The sequence below is a fragment of the Buteo buteo genome, chromosome Z (genome assembly GCF_964188355.1).
Source record: "Buteo buteo chromosome Z, bButBut1.hap1.1, whole genome shotgun sequence".
In the NCBI taxonomy this organism is placed as follows: domain Eukaryota; kingdom Metazoa; phylum Chordata; class Aves; order Accipitriformes; family Accipitridae; genus Buteo; species Buteo buteo.
Window position 1 is genome coordinate 54,422,458 of NC_134204.1, and position 11,264 is coordinate 54,433,721.

Sequence of the window (11,264 nt, forward strand, 5' to 3'; positions counted from 1 at the left end):
TTTCAGAAATAACGGGTCTGAGCTGCAACATAAATAAAAGCCCTGAAGCCATCTATACTGTCTGTGGGCACAAGAAGATTCTGTGGCAGACCATTTGCCATCCAGAAAAGACTTCTGGGGCAGAGGAGAGTGTGCAAAATTCATCAAAACAAACTCTGCAAAATGAAGCCAAAGGAGACAAGAGATCAGCATGGGAAACTTAGCCAAGTAGGTTATTTCCCACCAACTTGATTGCCAAGTGTTACAGGGGGTTTAAACAAAGCTAATTTTTTAGCTTTAATCCAGAACCATTGCAGAAATAGAGAACTGACAGAGAAGTATCTGTGCTCCAGACTCTCACTTGTTTAATTAAAATCAGGACAACACTTGCATCTATCAACTATCAACTGCCGTGTCAGAGCATATCCTTAATATCGAGAGATAATAGGGAAATGATTCCTGACAGTATCCATCTTTTGAGATCTTTATTACATGGTTTCTTTTTAAAATTCTGTACCGTATCATAATACATCCTAGTGCAGAAAGATTTACGTAAACAGTTCTGTCATGCTACCACCTGCACTGAAGGAGTGGATAACCCACCTCTACTCGATTCCCCTCCAGGCACTAAAGAACAGATGGGTTCCTTCGATGCTCAGTTCCAGGTGATTACCTGAGGACGGCAGTAACATGGGCAAGACATTCCAATATTGTTCTCTGTATTCCATATCCTCCAAGATTTCTGGTGAAAATGTACAGTCAGATACAGCCAGCACCCACTATAAATAACAAGAATTTGTCAGTCTTGCAGCTACTCCAGAATAACATTATAAATACATGAAAGGACTGCAGCAGGTACATGCAGATTTGTATCTTTCGAATCCTTACGGCATCCACATGGCAGTGTCTTGGCAACTGCCAAGGACTGAAAAGCCCCCCTCAGTTCTCATATAGAGTCTCTATTATTGTAGGTAACTGCATCTTATGGCTCCCTTCATAAACATTTCAAACTCGTACCTTAAATCAAGTTGGTTTTCTCAGACTTGCCATTTACATGGGTGGGGAGTGACCAAGGTATAAAGATGCAAATACTGATTTTTGATAGGGAAAACATAGAGAAAAGTGAATGAAAAGGAAGATTTTAATTACAGAAAACATTATCAAAGTTCTTCTGGGAGTAGCCTTTTTTACTTCTTTTGAACCCTATCTCAGTCTGTTAGCAATGCCCCCAAGATCACATTAGTAACCTACTGCAGAATTGATCTGGCCATCAGGTAGCCTGTAGACACGTCCTGGCTTCACCGCTGATTTAGGGTACATGCTGCTAGATGGAGTCCTTCCACTGATTCCTGTAAATTTGACATCTAAGCATTGCTGAGAAACACTAAAAAACAAGCGAGTGCATCTATGGAGTATAATAATCATCTGGGTCACTAGGGGTTCGTTAAGCTTGATACTTAGAAGGCCAAGACTAAGATTCATTGTGCATGTACAGCCCATGTGAAGTTCTAATACACAGTAATTTCTAAGAATCAAGTGTCATATCCACAGAGATATTAAGGTGCCAACCTCCCATTTATCAATCAGTTAGTGGGAGTTTCAGGATCAAAAGAGACTTGCAGGCAGGTTCCTATTCATATCCCCAGGGCATTGCTGGAAGAGGAGCTTCACATGCGCAAAAATCCTTGACTTCTGCTCTGATAACTGAAGGATGCATGCCAGAGCCGTCATCTGCAGAACAAAATACTGGTGCAGAGAGGCCAAATCTTCCAAGAACAGACTGTTACTCATGGCAATTGATGGTACCTTTAGCTGATCAGAGCCAGCAGTAGCAGTGGAGCAGGAGAAGATAGTGGGAGAGAAAGGGCTGGTAGAAGATGTGTTGTTACAGTTAACTTCTAGCATAGCTGTAACAGAGGTCCTTAGGTCCTTGAGACGCTTGGGTGTTAGGTGTCTGCTATGAAAGGTAGAAAGCATTGGCTGGTGGGCAAGGGCAGGATGGGAAAAAAGCACATGAATGCAACAGTGGTGCAAATGCTTTTAAAAAATCCTAACAAAGGCATATTTTAAATATGTCTATTTTACACTTGTTGATTTTACACACAGGTCTTGGTTAGGTGAACAAGTCTATAGTGTACCACACCACCACTACCCACTAAGTCAAACACACCTCTGTGTACAAAGGGAAAAGGATATCTGACTTACATTGCATGGGAAATACTGTCAGCATTATGTACAGCTCAGCCAACTTTGTGGCAGACCTTGCAGCCTAGCAGAGTGCCAAAATACATGACCTAATGGGTTTTGCAGTGTACATGGTCTCATATTTTATTTGGTGATGAATACTTGCCATAAAGTGTTTGTGAAGACAAAAAGAATAAAGCAAGAGTGGTATTCATGTTGTTTGCCAAGAATAATACCACAATATTTGTTTATGTAGTTTGCAAAAAATATCAAGTATCACAATGTACAGGCATTAGGCCAAATTTATCTGTTACTGACACCATCTACCCAGCTGACTGCAGCTGAAACCATCATTTGGTCCTCTATTTTAAATATTCCAAAGAATACAGGGTATCTCTTTTTTATTTTTAAGTCAAATACTCTTTGCATACATATATATTATACATTACACATACACACTTCACTTTTGCAGGATACAACATGAACAACCATTCCAAAGAGAATGACACAGAGCCAAAGCCTCCTCTAATTAAAGTTAACAAGGAAGCATAACCAGTACCGAAAGTGAATGCGTTCACAAACATATGCAAATCAAAGTGACATAACAGCAGTAGAAAGTTACTTTCACCATTCTCTGTCTTCTCTGGGATCAGCCAGCTCTGTCAGCTGAATTATAAATGAGCCTTGTGACACAGACATATTTTAAGTTTGTTTACCTTGATTTACTTTTTTTTTTTTTGAGCGAGAAGAGGGATGATTTCAAAACAAGACCCCAAACTCAAAAAACAATAGCTCAGGAGATTTTGTACAACATAATCCATGCTTAAATATTTTGTTCCTTTTTACCTCTTTTATTAATAAAAATCCATAAGGAATCAAGCTCCCAGATACAATTTCTGAGCAGCTGTGCACCTAGACTGAGATTTTGTGACTAGACATTGCCTCCAATGAGTTCCCAGATGAAGTACTACCACACTTTTAGGAAAGATGTTTTTACATCCTGGTCTAGATTGTGGAACTGAAAATTACAAGAAGCAGGAGGAAGGAGTAGTGTTAAAAACTGTAAATAAGACCAATGCATTTCAAATTAGATTCTGGCAGAATATAAAAAAGTGAAGGTGAAATATCATTTGCAACAGAAAAGCAGAAGGAAATGACAGAAAACCTGAATAACAAGCAATGGAATAATCACATCTGACACATAGCTGTATGCTGTAGAGGGTGAAATGATTCAAAGGATCATAGTTGAGCAGTAATGACGTAAGACCCACTTCTGAAGTCAGTGAAGACATTGCTACTGACTTTACCACAATAAGGATTATACAGCTCAGAGTTTGAAGGCCAAGTGCCAGATACTTTTAAACTGATAACCTTGGAAAAAGACTCCTTGTCCATTAAAATCACCTTGACTTCAAGGACTTTGGATTAATTTTGCCAGCCTGCTCCAGCTGATAAAATGACCATGGGAAAATGTGTTGTGAGGAAAGAAATTAATGACAAAACACAGCTTTAACTGTACTTAATTAAATTGAGTATTCCTTACTCATGCTGAGTAATATTTTCTCACACTGACTACTGTTCCTCATGAGCAATGAGGAAAAAGAGCACTTGATCTAGCCACAAACAAAGGCTGCTGAATTTCATCATATCTAACAGGAAGCTTCAAGAGAGGCTTCTGGACTCCAGATGAACACTTGGAATTGATGGGGAACCCTCTGTGTCCGCTGAAGATTTATTCCTGAAACGAATCACTTTCATTTTCATCTGTATACCTGAAGCCCAGCACACACCTCCCTCTCAAGGCTTTGCCATCAGTCTGTCCTTCTCCTCAAGAACAACTCAGGCTTCCCTTCAACAAAATATTTGAGCTTGAAGTCCTAAAAGCCATTCCTTTCCCAGTTTCTTGTCACATATTTTCCAATACTCCTAAGCTATAAATAGTGACAGAGGGAGAGAAAAGACAGACATTCCCTTGAAACCTTTGGGGCCAGAAGAACTTTCTGGCTGGAAGAAATGGAAGAATGATAACTATTTTGCTTTTAAAAACCTTTGAGTTGTTCCTCCTAAGTAAGGCCAGCTGATGTGTAAGGCAGTCAACTATTTTAGTACTGTCATGGAATTGGCCAAGGAGTTGCATATATACTAACTCCTTTTGACAGAAGCCCTGTAAGTCGACTCCAGACAATTACCTCTGGAACTTCCCAAAAGACAGACTTGAACCATGGCAAATTTTACATACATACAGGAAGGCACAGAGAAGGTGACTGTTACTTGTATAATATTGCCAGTTACAGGGATGCATAATGGCTACTGGAGACATGCTTTCACAAGGCCATTTTCACATCCAGATACTCATTGTCAGGAGGAGACTTGTTTTGAAAATATGCTGGGGAGGATCATTCCAAAGACCTGACACTTGTCCTCTAGAACATCTGTGATCTCTGGCTATGTTTCAGCTAGTTCTGATAGTGCAGATTTGTATCCTCCATCAACTTTCAGTGAAAGAAACAGAACTTTTGCTTGCGTATATGGTTGGAGACAGGTTGACCGTACTTTAACTAGCAAAGCCACTATATGAAAGATAAATTGTCATTTATAAGCAATTTAAATTATATGCAATTTACATGCAATTTAAATTATATATGTCTCAATTCTAATCCAAACTTCTTCCTTGGAAGTAACAGTTAAACAGGCAAATCAACTACTAGATCTATGTTACTGTTGATGGTATTCACCTTGCGTACTTTGTCCTGATGTAGCGAACAACTTAAATGAAATGCAAGGCTTTTGTTCCTCGAAAGAGGATCTCCATGCTGTTTGGTCATCATATTTTCCTAGTTTTGGAAAAGAAAAAAAAAAAATCCAACAGCTTTTGGACTAGGTCATCTGCCAATTTGGACTAGCACAGCTACTTTAAAGCAAATACCGTTTCCTTGTTTTGAAAAAGAAAGAATAAATCAGTCCCTACTTTTACCAAAAGAAACAGTAAATCCTACAATATATTGATAGATCCCATGACCCTTTCAGATGGGTCAGGAAGCACCTTTTAATTGCGTAAACATGAGCCCAAACATACCCGTTTGCTTTCAAACCAGGGCAGCAGTTGTGTATGCAAAAAGTGCATTTACACAATTAGACAGTTGGTTAAGTTGGACTAGCTATCTGTCTCTGCAGTTACTAGTTTTCTGTTAACCTTTTACTCCCTGAATTGCTTGACATATGTGATATTACTGCCATCACTGTCATTACTCTCTAGACTGCTTGCATTCCAAACACGGTGTTCATGCAAAATGCTACAATCGCTTTCACCAGCAGATGTCTCTCAGGCTGTGCAGAAGCGCAGCCTGGAAGCCTGTGTGATAAGACAGTAGGGAAACTGAACAGCTACAAACAAACCCTGTTACAATTCCAGGATGTGACATACGAAAATTTTAATGAACGTGCTTCAGCAACATGACTGCTGCATATAAAAAGTATTAGAGCAAAGCCTAGTTCAACGCATCTCACGCTTTACACTAAATTTTGAATACCTCTCACTGCTTAGCATAAGGGTTACCTTGCTCCATGAATAGAAACCACCACTCGTTTGCAACATCCTCCACAATTGCTTGTGGCCAGACAATTAAAAAAGCTAAACCAAGCTCTCTGCTTCTGTTTTCAGGGCTGACAGGGAAACCTCAATGTTGCTCAGAGTACATTGTTTTATCAATACTACTGCCCATAAGCCAGACAAGTCTGGAAATGCCTGGACAAATACATGTTTTTTCAGAGCCATGGGAACATTCTAGGAAGACCCCAGATGGTGGCAGAAGATACAATAGTAAGGCAGAACAGGTGAGAACCTATAAACAAACCAGGCAGTGGGTTTTTTACTAATGTATTTTCAAAAGTTAAATATGAAAGTTAAAAGACATCATCAAGGCTGTGTGTGCGGAGAGCACAGTGATGCTGAGCTCACAAGGAGGAACGCTCTGCTTGGACAAGGAACCAAGCTGCAGACTCTTTCTCCCCTTGATGCATCAGGATACTGGGACTACTGGCACCAGACAGACAATAATGGTGATTACCTCCCTAAATGAAGAGAGCAGCTTAGTGGTGTACTCCACCACCTCAAGCTCAGCCTTTCCCCTACACAGGTCTTACACAGTTCAGAGAGTATGTGTACGACCTCTCATGCTTCTCAGCAAAATCCATACCTTGGCAATCATAACTTCAGCTTCTGGGGGGTGGGAATGCTAGACTGTGGAGGTGGGCACTGGAATACAAGTATTTGTCACTGCAGGTGGAGTATTACTCCATGGATAACACTTCCCACATTCTGGTCCATGCTGTCCTATTTAAGGATTACAAGAGTATCTGTGCTAGTGTAATACCTTTGATGCTGTGTAATTGACTTACTTGGCCTCTTTCACCAGAGTCTTAGCCATGACACACAGAACCTATACACTCCTACTCTATACACTGATCTTCAGGTTCACATCTGTCTCAGGTGACATCAAGATGGCTCCTCCCCTCTTAAATGAAGCGTGTTGTGTGTTTACAGGCTCATGACTTTATTTTCACATTCCTTTTGTACCTTTCTCCCATATTTTGCAGGGTGACACTATTACATGCCACCCAACGATGTTCTGTGTTGTTAGAGCCCCCAAGATTGAATGTCTCACAGGCAAAGTAATTTCATTCTTTATAAAAATAATCACAATACTGTTACTTTGTAATGTGAACATCAAAGGAGATAAAGGACAATAAGCATGGGAAGGTGGAAAGAACAGTTTAAATTTAGCAGGCAGTTAAAAATCTACCAGTCAGAGTGCGGACAAAGGGTTGCCATGGTTTAACAAGCTACAGCTCATCAGTTGAAACACATTTAACTAGGCAAGCTGCAAATACAAAACAGAACAGGTTAGTTTAATCTATTTTTGTTTAAAGACTGTCTTAGATGATGACAATGAGCAGAAAGAGAGGGTAAAATGAGAACAGTTGTATGTGTTGATGGAAGTAGCGTGGCTTTATTATCAGCAGAGAAAATATTAAGAATGCCCATTCCATAGAAAGAGGAGGACTTTCTAAAGGACACTTAGGCATCCAGCTTTGGTCCATGACACTAGGAATTGTCGATGTCATTTCCCACTGTACTTCTCTCTCCAAATCCCTATGAGTAGCAAGATGTTCACAATGAAGTGGAGTCAGGAGTTGCTAGAGCAAGGCCTATTCTCCAGCTGGATCCTCAGCACACGCATATGGACTTACTTGTAAATACATGATGGAAAAGCCCTAAATAAAGTGCTTACAAGACAGAATGCAACCACTCAAAGAAGATTTCGTGGCTGAGGAAATAAAGGCTTTAAAATGTGTCCAAACATGCGTGTATAAAAGAGACTGTAATGGCTCCAGAGAACTGTCCTTCCACTTTCCCAAATTACTTCTAAAAGCAGAGGCACATGCAAAGCCAGAACCCAGCACCTCTTCTCACCTGACTGGGAGCCAAGGACACACAGTTCCTCAGACAATATTCTCAGTGCTGGACCTCCAGGCCAAGATTACAATAGCCACTCTGGAAATTTGCACACTGAAGGGGAGTAAAATATTAAATGCATTCAGCATCTTTCCAAGCATCCTCTGTTAAGTGTTCAGGCTAAAGCTTTAAATGAGCATAGATGTATCTAGAGCCTTCTATGCACTGCCAATGCCTAATCACACAGAGCTGGAAACAGGATCTGCATTTTTTGATCTTGCTTGTTAGAACACATCTTCAATGTTTTGGGGGCACATGGGGACAATTTTTTTGGTATGGGAGTGCCAGCACAGTTGGTGCTGGTCATACCAAAGGAGATTTTGACTCAAACTTTCTCATGGTTTATCTGTAATTACTTTGGCAAAGAGCTTTGGGAATAATAGCAAAACTGTTCACGTCAAGCTCTCCAGAAAATTCCACAACAGCATTCAGGCTATTTCACAAGTTACACTGAAGGTGCTTGACCCACCCACTTCATGCTGAACAGTCCTGCATTTACTGGTATGAGAGCGTACTTTTGTGTGAAAAGGAGCACACTAAGCAGCAAAACTTCTGCACACTCACTAACCAGTCATAACAATATGAGGCAAAATAACACCAGGAAAGTAAAGGAGAGGTTTGTAGCACTCTTCATAGTTTAGAATCAGTAAACATAACAAGATAAATATAACAAGAAGTAAGGTACTCTAATTAGATCCAAGAGAGCCTTGGAAGGTGACCCATGGCTTTTCACTGTTCATAGCCAGGCCAACCTTCACATTCAGCTAATGCTAAACATAGCTCCCAGCCCTGACTCCATAGGAAGACAGCGCCCAGATTTTATAGCTGTTCATATCACACAAATCACAGTCCTGGCAACCATCAGGTAATACCCTTGAGTGGCGCACCAGGGACCGAAGAATAAGAAAACTCACCTTCCTCTGCTGCAGATGTTCCTTCTGGTTGCTGATGCTTCACTACCGAGGTAGAAGCTTAGCACTGCATCCATACCAGTTTCAACACTTTTTCCATTTTGCTTTGTCTTTCAAGAGTGTTTGTGTTTCCATAACACCAACTATAAGGCAGGTAAACAAATGCTTTTCCCACTTGCTTGAGATGCTCTGTTCTTATAAAATGAGAAGTAGAATGGCATGAGTTCTTACAAGTTAAAAAAATCAATACCCTCTCACTATTAATAGCACTATGTGATAGGCTTAAACAGGTACTTTTAGCATCAGCTTAACATTGGAAGGGAAAAAGGACAGGACTGCTGTAAATAAGACTAAATCACTTTTTTTTTTTTTTTCAGCCTGAAGGTTTTTGAGGCCCTCCAACATGAGAACAATGCTGATTTTAATGTGGCTTACATAAGAAAATAACAGAACCTCTTTTATGACCAGAGTATTGAAATAAAACTTACCTGCAACCTGAAAAATCAAGGCAAGTCATCAGTAATATTACCTACCGCATGACCACAACCTGAAGAGGTAAGAATTTTTCTCCCCAATACCCAAGATTTCAAAATACTGTATTATCACAGAAAATTTCCAGCTGCAGTATGATGATTCTTTCAAAAACATATTTGTCTTGAAAAAACAAAATGGATGCACTTTACACCCGAGCAAATATTTGCTGAAAATTTTCATTAAGCTCAAAATCTGCTTTCTGAATGAGATGACAGCTTCAAAGAAAATTTTCAGTCAATACCTAAGCAAATAGATAGAATGCAGCTGAGGAAATTACTTTCTCCCCAAAATTCTTCATCTTGTTTAAGGTTTTTACCATTTTCCCATGATGAATTAAACATCAGTTTTCCATAAGTAATAATACTCCTAATTAAAATAAAGGGGAAATAATTTTCACAAAACAAAATCCTTTTTCTTAAAGAAATCCACTTTTATTGGCTTTCTTTACTACCCAGAGTTATAAACAATTTCCACCAATATAGTTTTCTTCCAAAAACATGTTTCCTTTCAGCCAAACCCACTTTCAGCTGGAAAAAAGCCCTCAACAAAACAACCATACTCAATACTAACAGTAATAATTCAAGCATCTAGAATACCCTTTCACCTGGGCTCCTGAAAGTATTCTAGAAATAACAGAATTAACTGTACAGAGGCAAAAGAATGACTTCTGTTTTATAAGGGAGGGAACACTAACAAAGCAAGGGCCCACTTTTCAGAAGCAAATATAAACATTACTACTGCAATACAGGATCAGCCCAACAGTCTGTCTAGCCCAGTAGCCTTTTGTTTGCCTGGTAGGGGAGGCACCATGGTCATGAAAGGTGGGTTTTCTAGGGTGAAGCCAATCCTTCACACTCCAGATGTGCTGATCCCTGTAATATCCCAGGAACCTCAGCTGCTTAATTTTTGGTAGGAGGAGACTGTCTCCACCTTTCCCTGGCTAATAGGATCTGCCAAGAGTAGGTGCCAATAGTACATACCTAGAGAAAATCTGAGAATAGGTCAGGCATGTACTATATAATGTACCCATAATACTCTTCCACCTTCTGACAAAACACTATGAGGCCTGCCTGAGTCAGAACTGGTATCTAATTGCTTTCCATTTCTAGCATTTCTACCTGAGGCAATGAGTTCCACAGCTTAATTATACATTGTGCAACTTAAGTAGTTTTTTTTTCATTCAATATGGGTCCATTACCTACCCGTTTCACCTGAAGTTGCTGTATTATGTGAAAATCATTGCACGTGCATCAGGTTCAATTTTGATTTTACAGACCTTTGTGATAGCCAGTTCTCCTCTCTCCGCTCTCTGTGACAAAGACAACCCATAATTTTTATAAGTTTCCTTGCTCTTTCCTTTCACCATAAATAAGACCTAGTAGCCACACCAGTTTGATGCCCTTGGAGCAATGAGAAGCTCCATATTGCCCACAGTAGAGGTGGTTAAATTCTGTGTTGCCTGACATGACTACTTTATCATGTACCAAGAAGCAAGGATGCATTTTACTAGTAGTATCTAGTTCAATGTCCTCATTTATTTTTTTCTGACGTTAATGAACTGCTCAAACATAATCCCACTCTTCTCCACATCATTTCAGCCTGGATAAAAAAAATAATCAGCACTGTTTAAAGATACCAGAAGTGCATCTCATTAATAACTTGAAATGCCTGATCGCATTCTTGTAGTTCATGCTGCAAACATATCCCCAGGGGTCTTACCCAGCTTGACCTTCTTAATCATTGCTTTTTCTTATAGCATTGATGCTCTATTTCATAGACATCCATATAGACCAGATACAGACTCAGAAACGCAGCATGTCACCTCGTAGGTCAGCAACAATAAGGTTGTACTAGTGTTAGAACCATATTCCTAGTTAATTTCTGAGAGCAGTCTGGGTTTCTTCCTCTTGACATAGTAATAATATGCTGTATAGCATTTCCAGGAGTTACTCCACTTTGTCCTAACTCCTTGTGTGCTTACTTCAGCTTGGTCTGAAGCTCATTAACCTTGTCCTCCATTCAGTTTGCATTTGAGGACAAGAACACATACATAGCAATGCACAATTTGGAAACTTGTTTCCTGTGTCCATATACAGCAACTTCTCTTAATAGCAATGCATGGGTTTGTTTTCTGAAATTTC

The 11,264-nt window shown here is 39.7% G+C and overlaps 1 long non-coding RNA gene across 1 annotated transcript; it reads right to left on the bottom strand.

The window, feature by feature from the left end:
- Positions 1-455: 455 nt before the first annotated feature.
- Positions 456-8,983, bottom strand: LOC142027351 (uncharacterized). The gene is made up of 3 exons (XR_012649095.1): positions 8,593-8,983; positions 7,637-7,732; positions 456-758 (listed from the first exon to the last, which is right to left on the bottom strand). It is a non-coding gene; the product is annotated as an uncharacterized LOC142027351 (long non-coding RNA).
- Between the last annotated feature and the right edge of the window lie 2,281 nt (positions 8,984-11,264).